This window comes from Lithobates pipiens, unplaced genomic scaffold, assembly GCF_037356315.1.
Source record: "Lithobates pipiens isolate NorthernLeopardFrog02 unplaced genomic scaffold, aLitPip1_a1.2 Scaffold_8, whole genome shotgun sequence".
Taxonomy (NCBI): domain Eukaryota; kingdom Metazoa; phylum Chordata; class Amphibia; order Anura; family Ranidae; genus Lithobates; species Lithobates pipiens.
The window spans coordinates 60426229-60438838 of record NW_027507903.1 but is presented as its reverse complement, the minus strand read 5'-3'; positions in this window follow the sequence as shown (position 1 = coordinate 60438838).

Below are 12610 nucleotides of genomic sequence, written 5' to 3'. Positions count from 1 at the left end.
CATCTATGCACATCCCTCTCCTCTTCTTGCTGTATTGCTTCACCTTGATTCTTATCCACACATAGCCCTCTCTCCACTTCCTGCATTGCTGCACTTCACCGGCCATCCATACAAATCCTCCTCTCCTTCCCGTACCTCACTGCCCATCTATACACATTCTCCCCTCCTCTTATTCCTTCATAACTGCACCCTGCTGCCCATTCATATACATCCTCCTCTTCTCTTCTTCTTGTATTTCTGCACCTTGGTACTCATCCATACATGTCTTCCTCTCCTTCCTGCACCTTGCTGCACATCCATACACATCCATTTCTCCTCTTCTTCCTGCTTTGTTGCACCTCGCTGCCCATCCATACACATCCACCCCTCATTTACTTCCTGCGTTACTACACCTTGCTGCCCATCCATACATATCTTCCTCTCCTCAGCATCCTGTATTACAGAACCTTGTTGCCCATCCATACAGATCCTCCTCTCCTCTTCTTCTGCATTTCTGCACCTTGTTACTCATCGATACACAGCCTCCTCTCCATTCTCCTATCGTTCCTGCATTGCTGCACCTTGCTGCCCATCCATACACATCCTCCTCTCCTTTTTTCTTGCATTGCTGCACCTTGCTACTCATCCATATGTATCCAACTTTCCTTCCTGCATCTCACTGCCAATCTATATATATATACTCATCTCCTCTTTGTACCGAATTGCTGAACCTTGCTGCCCATCCATACAGCTCCCTCTCTCCTCTTCTTCCTGCATTGCGGCACCTTGCAGCTTATCCATACACATCCCCTTCTACTCTGATTCCTGCCCCTTGTTACACATCCATACATGTGCCCCTCTCCTTCCTGCATCTCACTGCACATCCATACACACCCCCCTCTAGGGTTGCCACTTTTTCTTCAAGTCAAACCCGAACACTTCAGTGTCGCACAGCAATTTTTTTTCATAGTATGCATAGATAAACTATGCATAGATGTTGCTATTAAATACAATTTCTAATCATAGGAAGGTAATCACAAGAGTTCCTCTTTACACCAGAGTCCACAGAGTTCCCCTTTTACATCAGAGTCCACAGAGTTCTGCTTTTTCATCTGAACTTGCAGAGTTCCCTTTCACTGTAAGGAGGGACTCTGCAGACTCTGATGTAAGGGAGAACTCTGAGGACTCTAATATAAGGGATGCTCTGGTGTACGGAGAGGACACTGATGTAAGGGGGAACACTGTGGCCTCTGGTGTAATTTATCCTATGATAAAGTCACGTGTTCAGTGATGCAACGCGTCAGGGAGGAGCCGGGTGTCATCACTTTTGGTCGTGGCCAAGATCGAAAGTTTTTAGACTAAGCTGTACTGATCATTCTGAACTGTAAGTTAATACTCGTTTTTTATTAAAGTGTATTGAAATACTACACTATGGAGCCCCCTTCTTTATTGCATGATAACACCTCATTGGATGAGCCTGAAATCCTGGACAACGACCCAAAGTGTAGAAGTACATCAACAACAGAATGGCTTAAACAGAAGAAAATACGCCTTCTCGAGTGGCCCAGTCAGAGTCCTGACCTAAACCTGATTGAGATGCTGTGGCATGACCTCAAGAAAGTGATTCACACCAGACATCCCAAGAATATTGCTGAACTGAAACAGTTCTGTAAAGAGGAATGGTCAAGAATTGCTCCTGACCGTTGTGCACGTCTAATCTGCAACTACAGGAAACATTTGGTTGAAGTTATTGCTGCCAAAGGAGGTTCAAGCAGTTATTAAATACAAGGGTTCACATACTTTTTCCACATGCACTGTGAATGTTTATATGGTGTGTTCAATAAAAACATGGTAACATTAAATTCTTTGTGTGTTATTAGTTTAAGCACATTGTGATTGTCTATTGTTGTGACTTACATGAAGATCACATTTTATGACCAATTTGTACAGAAATCCATATAATTCCAAAAGGGTTCACATACTTTTTTTGCAACTGTATTATTATTTTTTCATTCAGCTGAGTCAGCGCCATATACCTTTTCCTTTTTTCCTTCTTAGACAGTTTTTCCCATAAGTGGTCCCATTAGAAGTTCTCTCTTACCTCTTGTTATAGGGACAACTGCAACATTTTAGTTTTTCCAATACTTTCTTAGGCCCCTTTCACACTGGGGCGCTTTGCAGGCGCTACAGCGCTAAAAATAGCACCTGCAAAGCTCCCTGAAACAGCCGCTGCTGTCTTTCCAGTAATAATGAGCTCTGGCGTATTCGCACAGCCCATGTGCAGAGCCCTCCAGGAAGACGGCACTGCGCTGCGCTAATCACAGGCAGAGAGCCATTGTCCCAATGCACGGCTGCAGAGTTCGGGAAATGTCTCACTGTCTGTGATTAGCGCAGCGCCAACTTCCTGGCGGGCTCTGCACATGGGCTGTGCGAACACTCTGGAGCTCATTCTTGCTCTCCAGTGTGAAAGTCCGAGGGCCGCTGCTTTACCACCAGCGCCCGCAATGCCCCAGTGTGAAAGTAGCCTTAGTGACAGTGGTCACATGACAAATAGAAGAGTGACTCCCAATGAACACAGCAATAAAAACTTGACAGATGGTCTAATCATTTATTTAAAAGCAGTTGTATACCACCGGATTTTTTTTAATTTTTTTATTCCTGCAAGGTAAAGTGCAAGGTCATAATGTGCTAGTATGTCAGTGCTGCAGCCGCTTCCATTTTCACCCGTCTTGCTTCTGGGTTCACAGGCTCCGGCTCTGTAACTGGCCAGAGCCACAATGACCTCACTCCCACCAAGCGCACGGGAGCTGCCTTCAGGGTACAAGGCTCGGAAGGAACGGCAACGGTGGCTGTTCCTTCAGAGCATATGCGCCAGTGATGTCACTGGCTGCATGTAATGTAAATATCTCCTAAACGGTACAGGCTTAGGAGATATTTACACTACCTATAGGTAAGCCTACATCAACTATATCATATATAGTTAAAGCAGTTCCCCACTCTGGAAATAAAAAATTAAAAGTCAGCAGCTTCCAATCCTGTGGCTGCTGACTTTTAATAACAGGACACTTACCTCTTCGGGGATCCAGTCAGTGCTGTTCTTACCTGGGCTAGTTCTTCACTTGCCTTCACGTTCCTGATGCTGGCATCTTAATCGTGGGCAGCTGGCTGTGCTGTTTGTGGCCTCAAAGCCAGCCTGTGACGTGTCTCAGGAGACTGTGGGGAGAGGGGGAGAGGAGAACTTCCACTCGAAAAAGTGAATCCAGTGGAAGTGGGAGCAGGTACTTGTCTTTTCTTTCTTTTTTCGTGTTGGAATCTATATGCCTCCCATATCTTTTGGTATGGGAGGTATATAGATGATCTGATCAGGATCTGGAATCACACAGAGGCTGCTCTATGTTCTTTTTTTTAATGTATTTGAAAGACAATACTCTCATAGTAAGCATAGTAAGGACACCATAAACTTCTTATGCCGCGTACACACGATCAAACAATCGGGTGGAAAAGTCCGGCAAACTCAAGGCCTGCCGGACAATCCCCCCGTGTGTAGCCTCCGGCAGACTTTTTTTACCCGAAAGTACGGTGGACTTAGAAAGTAGTTTTGCACTCCAATCTTCCCGCCGGACTTGCATTTTGGCAGACAATCCGGCCGTGCGTATGCCAGTCCGCCGTACTTTTGAAATGAACAGACTTTTCCCGCCTGGAGAAAAGTCCGCTCATTTTGAGTGGGTCTCCAGGTAGGCGGAGCCCACGAAGGAGACGTCGCTGACCCCGCCACCTGGTATGGTAGAACAGAAGAACAGAAGGCGGCGACGACAGCGGCGACAGAAGACCGGGCCACCACCTGTAAAAGAGCTATAAGAAGGCGCGGTGGCCCGGCAGAAGAACCGAAGAGGGGGACAAGACCCCCGAAGTCGGAAGAAGAGGGCGGCGCCGAGGAAGAAAGCCGTGCTCCTCCGCTAGTAAAAGAGCTAGCAGAAGATAGCGGAGGTGTCCGGCGAGAAGACCCCCGAAGACGGAAGACCCCCGGAGCTGTGCAATAAACTATTTTTACCCTGTGTTGTGTTTTTTTTTTGTACTTTTTTTCACAGGTGAATGGGTAGGGGTACATTGTACCCTATACTCATTCACATAGGGTGGGGGGCCGGTATCTGGGGACCCCTTATTAAAGGGGGCTCCCGGATTCCGATAAGCCCCTCGCCCGCAGACCCCGACAACCAAAGGCCAGGGTTGTCGGGAAGAGACCCTTGTCCTCATCAACATGGGGACAAGGTGCTTTGGGGTGGGGGGGCCGCGCGGCCCCCCCTTCCCCAAGGCGCCCTTCATGTTGAAGGCTCGCTCGTCCCCCCCTTTCCTGGCCGGCCGGGTAGCGTGCTCGGACAAGGGTCTGATGTGGACCTGGGGGGAACCCCACGCTGATTTTTTTCGGTGTTGGGGTTCCCCTTTAAGTCCATACCAGGTGGCGGGGCCAACGACATCTCCTTCGCGGGCCCCGCCTACCTGGAGACGCGCTCCGTTCATTTCAAAAGTACGGCGGACTTAGTACGCTGTATTAGTCCGCTGAAAAAGTGCCGTGTGTGGGCAAGTAGCCCGTTCGGAAAGTTCGAACGGACAGTCTGGCGGGAAGTCCGCCAGACTAAGTCCGCCGGAAAGTCGGCTACGTGTGTACGCGGCATTAGACATCACACTTATAGGCAGCCAGGAAACAGGGAGTATTGATACCAGAACTTTTCGCAAACCAAGTGCAGGAAATCCCCTGCTCCTGGCTACCAGCTGTCACCCCTCCCACACTATTTGCTCAATCCCAGTTCGGGAATTTATTAGGGCCAGGAGAAACTGCTCCACCTTGGATAGCTTCTTGATGAATGACAAAATATTTCTAAACGTCTTATAAATTGTGGCTACCAACAGTGGCATCTAGATAGAGCCATTACCTCCAATAAGAATAGAGAGGATTTGATCTCCGATAGAAGTAAACCCAAGACTAAATACATGAGAGGCAATGGTGATCACCCTGTAACATTTGTAACTACCTTCTCCAAAGAATACAATCAAGTTAAACAAATAATTAATAAATATCTCCCTGTTTTAAATGGAGATGGTGAGCTGGCAAAGGTTTTGGGCGTGGTAGTCATGTTCCCTGTATTGCTTTCTTTTATGTGATTACGCTTTCAGTTTTATTTTATTTTATTTTACAATTTATTTTATATCCTGTATTCACTGATTTTATGCCAATAAACAGCCATCTGATATATTTTTTCATCTACACTATGGGAAGTTGTTATTTTTTGTCCCTTATGTGATTCTCTATATGAGTTTGGAGCTATCCACCATTCTTGTTTTTTTGTTTGCATTGAGCTTGTCAGTCCATTCCATCGGGACCCTTGGAAAAAGGAATCTTGGGGACGATACGGATCATTCCTCCTATGACCAGAAGATTCACAGTAATCTCAACGGCTGGCAGACCTGTGGAGATCCATTTATCTTTATATGCACGAATGACCTTATGGTTCTGGTAAGAGTACCCATCTTGTTCGTCTTTATCTAGAATCCACTGCTTTAAGATGTCTTCAAGATCACCTTCTAGCTTCCATATTATGTGAAATATTATATTTTTGTCCTATGAGGACTTCTTGTATTCACTGAACACTTGGAGTTTATCTATTTTTTTATTTTTTGGCACATGTTTTTTACAGCACTTGTTAGCGCTACATTATATTGTTTGTGTTCTATATGAATTTGGTTATGTTCGTATGTAGCTGCTGGTTTATACACAAATTTTCTTTTTGGTTAGCGCAATATTTATTTTGTTTTTGACCAATGGCTGCAGTTTTTCTTGCCGCCACGCATGCACCCTGGGCAATTCACTGTCCCCCAGCTTATACAGGTCAGCCTTGCCTCCCAAAACCTGGCTTAGCACCACAGGGTCATACAGCTGTTAACTGAATACCTGTAGATACTGCAGTAAACATAATAATGATGTAGCACCCTGATGTTTAGACAGGGTTGCTCTTAAATTTATCTGCCAAGTGATATTTGCCTTGGCCAATTGATAGGAGCTTAATTGATTCCACTATAATTCTGGAGTTGCAGCACTTCTCTCTTCTGTCACTAGATGGCTGGGTATCTGGTGGCATTTGATAAAACAAGGGCATTGCAAGGACAGATTAGCAATAGAGGGGGTGTCTTAGCCAATGACCAGTGATTTTCTTGGGGTCCTTGGCCTGCTGGGAGAGCCTATTTGGGTGGAGTCAGGTGATCAAGGTTCTGTGCCACCTGGACAGCTGTCTGGGTGGACGTGTGTTGTATTGCCTTGGGTGGCTAGGCCAGAAGCCTGAGAACTATCCCGGGGACATCTGGCTGCTAGGCTGTCTGAGGGCCTATCCAGAAGCAAGAGAGCAGTGCAGGGTTGGAACTCGCAGTCCAACCAAAAGTGCGGGTTCTGCCGGCCAGAGAACCTGTCGTGGTCGGAGGTAGAGGGGAAGCTGTCACTACTAAGGGACCATCCACCTTATTACCAGGGACCACAGTGAGTAGCTGAAGCAAGTATCGAAATTCTCACCAACTGGGGAAAGGTGAAGAATTGGGAAACTTCAGTGGGTGTCAAGCCAGGGACCCAGCCAGCAGAGGTGACAGTTGCAGAGCAGTCTTGTGTGCAAAGCCAGCGACTGGGCCGGCCAGTGGGGTGACGCTTGAGGAGTATCTGTGAGTGCCAAGGTGACGCTTGAGGAAGATACTCAGTGAGAAGATTGGAAGAGCTCAGGAGATCCAGTGGCAGTGGATCAGCGGGTCTAAGTGATAGACTGGGAGCTCAGTTGAGTGAAGATCTAAAAAGGAGATTGTGGAGGAAGTGAAAGAGTTCATTGCAACCTTTGTTAAAAACTGTTCAAGATTGTTGCCATAGGAGACATCGTGTTCACTCATGCAGATATGGCGTCCGGCTGGGTGCCTTTCTCTGCATGGCTGCCTACCTATAGAAGTTTCTGAGTCTGTTAATTAACATTGCAACCACCAAAGGGTGTCCTGGCCCTAAACAATCTCTCCCACAGTTCTGCTTAAGAGAAAATAAATCTCTTTGCATTCAAGAAGTGTCTGGCGCTCATATTAATCTAACTTACATTGCACCCACCATGCCTCGTAACCCACTCTACACAGAAGGATGTCAGCTTTCCCTAACTCTCGAAGTCACTATTAGGCCTGGAGATGCCTGGGACTTCACAAGTCCATTACTTCATATCACAATGGTAAAACATTTCCTATTAATATTTTATTAATTGCAGTAAAATATACTGTATGTGATATATGTAATTGATTGCAGCCTCTGCAGGTTACAGTATGTAGGATGCACTACAAGGTCTCTGTGCACTAGGTGCACATAAGTGAGCATTATAATGGTACTGCCTCAAGCAATATAAAAACAATATGTCTAACGTATCAAAACATTTTAAAACAATGCATGATGGCAAAATGACCTAATTTTCCTTCTTTACAATACAGAAAATTAAACAAGCGGCATGTGGAGGGGACACACATAGAAGACTTCTAGAACAGAAAGTGAGATGGATCCTTTCCCTGGGGACACAGATTCCCACTGGAATGAATTACAGATGGAATGTGGACTACCTGCTCAGTTATTGCTTCAATTTACCACGCAAATTGATTTTGGGGTGGAGCTTATATGAGTATAAATGTATTGCCATTTTTATATTCAACATGCTACGACTTATGCCTTGTACACACGGTCGGACATTCTGACCACAAATTTTAGGATTTTGTCCTAAACTGGTGTTGCATAGACGTGGTCGGACAAAGTTGTCGGAAAATCTGATAGTTCGGAATGTGATGACGTTCGTTCATTACGATGTGTAGCACTAACCCCCGAAGGAGCTGCTGGTTTGATTGGGCTTACTGTTACCTTCTTCACCTCGATTTGCATCTAGGGGTTCCCGTGGTAGATGGCCCAGTAACTTTAAAGACTGACGACTGATCCGCTTAAAGGGATTTTTATTTGCAAAAAACTTCATTAACGAACAGTCTCTTAGTATAGGATCAGAGGGTTAGGAGGAAAGGTTCAGGTACTTTTAGTGTCAAAGTCAATAATAAAGAACTCTTTTACTTTGACTAAATCCATAGAATAGCCATTCACAGCTGGATGTTCACTCAAGTTGGATAGTCCCTCTCTCACAAGGCCTAGCAACCAACAATGTGCTTAAATCAGGAATAAGTCTCTGCCACAGACATTGTTGTAGAACATGTAGAAATAAGTCTCTGCCACAGATGTTGTTGTAGAACATGAACATTTTAGGAAACTAAAACTTGTAGAACACTTGTGTGATACCTGGATCTTTCAGCCGGTGTGGCGATACTCACGAGATTGGATTCACTTAGGTGCCTCAGACTCACCAGGCTCTTGCTAAGAAGCCAACCCGTACGTGGCCTTCTTCTGAAGAGTCCTCCCCTGGATAGCTATGAATTTGCTGGGCCTCTCCACAACCGGAGACGGCACCTCAGAATCCTTTCTTTAGTTTCCTTGCCTCGGGTTATCCAGCCCCGAGACATAAAGTCGGGTGGATCCGCATCCCAGGTCATAGCCTTCCTGGGGGCTGGTCAGGAGGACCAGGACCACGGAGTCAGAACATACTTCTGGACTGGAATCCCGAACCACATGACGTCCGTCTCTTAAGTACCATCTCCCAGAAAGCACAGCAAAAGCTATACTCCCACTAGGCGGGCTCCGAGAGAAAGTAACCTTAAAGCACCCAACCAGGCTGTGGTTCCATGCCTGCCAGAAGAGACAGTGCCCCCGGTGGCCAGGCTGAACACCCTATAGTCCAGTCAGACTGATGCTGAGGTAATCATTTGGAATAAATATACCCAAACCAAACTGCAGTTCAGGTGTAACCTTAAATTTCAAAAACATAACGCATGCTCTTCAGGAGCCGGTGCTACAGACGGAGGCTAGTAACCAATAGCTTTGGTCTCGTAATTTCATCTGAGCATGCGTGGCACTTTGTCCGATCGGAATTCTCTACAATCGGAAAAAGTCAGATCGGATTTTTTTGGCTGAAAATTTGAGATCCTGCTCTCAAATTTTTTCCGTCAGAATTTCCGAAGGAAAAAGTCAGATAGAGCAATTGCTTATGTAGTGTTCTCCAATAAAAGATGTCCCGTCACAAGGTAAACATGGTGGACGCCATTGCTAACCTCTTTCTCTGCAAGTTTTTGTTCCCTGGCTAGTATCTAACCTTTATGTTTCAATACTGGCCTGTAGCAAATTTGCAGATAAGCACTCTCTGCGTTACATTAAAGCAGTGTTCCTGCCACAAATTTTTTTTTTTTAAAAGACTGTAGTTGCTGACTTTTAATAAGGACACTTACCTGTCCTGAGAGCCCACAATGTCACCCAGGCCAATCCCTCCATCGGATCAGGTGCAGGCGCCACCATTCCAACTAAGGGAAATGGGCAGTGGAGACTTGTGGCTGCGCACAGGGCCGTCTTTAATATTGATTGGACCCTGGGCAAAAATTTTCTGGCCCCCCCCATGCAATTTCACTCCCTACCTGCTCTGAGACATACAATAAATAGCAGCTAGACTTAAAATCAGTTTACTTTATCAGATCAGGCAGCAATTGCGATTGGTTGCCAGCAGTTACAGCATATCATTACTGCTTACTGACTGGTTGCTAGAGGTTACAGCACACATTACGGCTCACTGATTAGTTGCTAGAGGTTACAGCACATCATCTCCTCACTGCAGGGGAGCATGATACACATATCAATGCCGCCCGCCGCAGCTATTTACTTAGTATTGTCACCGCTATTTACATATGAATTCCGGTTATTTACATTTAAACACAGGTCTGCAGGTGAGTCATCTGTACACAACAATAGGGCAGAGCTGGGCAGCATTTCACACTGAGATATCGGGACATAGCACAGGACTAAAACTTCAAGGGATGAGGGAATTTAAACCTGGATAGTTGACAAGTATGAGGCAGCTGTTTTGGGCCCCACAACAAAGACAGGGCCCAGGGCAGCTGCCCCTTTTGCCCTGCCTTAAAGACGGCCCTGGCTGCGCATGTGCGAGTCCCACACTTTGTGAATGGCCAGCTTGTCTTCTGGGACACACAGGTCCCGGAAGACAACAGGGGGGCTCGCTGAAGAAGAGGATGTGATGTCCTGGGCCGCGACTCGGCTGAATTGGAAGTACACTTGTAAACTAGGAAAAAAATAAAAAAATTTCAATATCCAAAACGAGGGGGGAGACGTGGTCTTTAGTTTAAGACCACCTCTCAAAAGTGGGTGGAATGCCGCTTTAATATTAAAAGGGCTGGCAGTGCACCTTACCCCATGTAACAATTTACTATTAAAACTATTTACTATTAAAACTATTTTGTACTGTAGCACACCAGAGCACCTGTGCATTGTGGTGTACTACAATACAAATACAATTTGCTGTGCTGCCTAGGCATGTTGGGGTGAAATCCATTACAAGTGGCAACGCAATGCACTGTGTGTAACCGGATGTTACCACCATGTGTCAAGCCCCATACACACTATCAGATTTTATGCTGATTTTTGCCTTCAGATTTACCAAAACCATGTAAGGTAAGTGCCTGCCTGACTGCATACAAATTGAAACTCCTAGGCCGCGTACACACGCGCGGACTGTTCACCCAACTTTGTCCGCTGAACAGTGTTTGGACGGACAGTCCGCTCGTGTGTGGGCTTTCAGCGGACAGTTTCAGCGGACAGTTTGACGGACAAGGTTTTTCGGAAATTCCGTAAAACTGTCCGCTGAAACCTTGTTTCAGCGAACAGTCCGCTCGTGTGTAGGCTTGTTCGTCAAACAAAGTTGCGCGCATGCTCAGAAAGGATTTTCACGCCGAAAGTTATAATGCAGTGTATAGGACGTCGTATTTTTCGTCCCGTCGTACGTGCCGTTCACGTCATCGCGCACGGTTTCAGCAAACTGTTCGTTCGTCGTGTGTGGCCATGTCCGTCCATGCTAATTTTGAGCGGACTGTTTGCCGAAACTGTTTGACGGACAAAGTTGGGCGAACAGTCCGCGCGTGTGTACGCGGCCCTAAGGTTTTACCTCATATTATATGGTTTTGGTAAATCTGTAGGAAAAAATCAGCAGAAAATCTGATAGTGTGCATGGGGCTTTAGTGTGAGCAAGCTCTAACTTTCCTGATCTGCATGCTTTCTCCAGCTGAGTGAGAAAGTAACGGCCAGAGAATCTGTATATCCCTCTAAATAATTAAGTTGAGGTATTAGGGGTAGAGTTTATACCTCCCAACATTCCCGGATTGGGCGGGACTTTCCTGCATTTTCACCTTCGTCCCTCCATCTCGTTGTACAAGGGCTTTGTCCCCCATTACTCCATTATATGCTAACAGTGGAGCATCCAACACAGCCATAACAGACATCCAACACAGCCATAACAGACATCCAACACAGCCATAACAGAGAGTGCAGCTGTCAAATCCAACCTGTGATGTTGGGAATGTAGAGCCAAATGCATTTCTGGGGCTCCGCCCATCCCCAATATCACATGTGCTAGATGTTCATACTGTTCACACTACTGTATGTCCTGCTCGGCTGCACTCATTTTTTATCCATCTGATGCCTGCATGCTGATAATCAAGATATTGGAACATAAATTTGCTTTGTTTAATTTATTGGTGTTTTTGCAGGTTAAAGAGGGATTCCACCAAAAAAAAAAATATTAAAAGCCAGCAGCTATAAATACTACAGCTGCTGACTTTTAATAAATGGGCACTCACCTGTCCCGGGTTCCAGCGATGCCGGCAGCCGAGGCCGATCGATCGCTCGGCTCTCGGCTGCTGCCGCCACCATTCTAGGTGAGGGAATCAGGAAGTGAAGCGAATCGGCTTCACTTGCCGGTTCCTTACTGCGCATGCGCGAGACACGCAGCGCAATAGGAAATCTCCGCGCCGTCACTGGGACCCGTGTGTGTCCCAGCAGACAGCGGGGCAGGGCAGGAAATGGCGTAGACTCCCATGGGAGTCTATGCCCGGAAGTGGGTGTAAATACCTGTCTTTGACAGGTATCTCCACCCCCCTCCCCCCTGAAAGGTGTCAATTGTGACACCGGAGGGGGGGAGGGATCCAATCAGCGGAGGTTCCACTTTAGGGTGGAATCCCGCTTTAAGTCTCTTAACCTGCAAAGACACCAATTAATTAAACACTTTTGTGACTTCTCCTGCGACTTGGAACTGCAAAGTCGTAGGACAAGTCGTTCACCATGGTTTTCAATGATAACCATTCAAATCTGTGTGACTTCGATTCATGCTAACTTCAGAGTAGTCCCTGTACTACTTTGGTCCGACTTTCATGCAAGTTGAGGTCCATAGACCTCAAGCTTACACAGTCATTCCCTGAAATCGCGTCAGTGTGAAAAGGGGCCTTAAACTAACTCCTGAAGCTTGCACTCTGTATATGACGCATTCCTGAACCTTGCACTCTGTATCAAATGCACACCTGAATCTTGCACCCTGTATACGAAATGCACTCCTGAATCCTGCACTCTGTACGAAGTGCACTTCTGAATCCTGCAATCTGTACATAGCACATTCCTAAACGTTGAACTCTGTCAGTAGTGCACTCC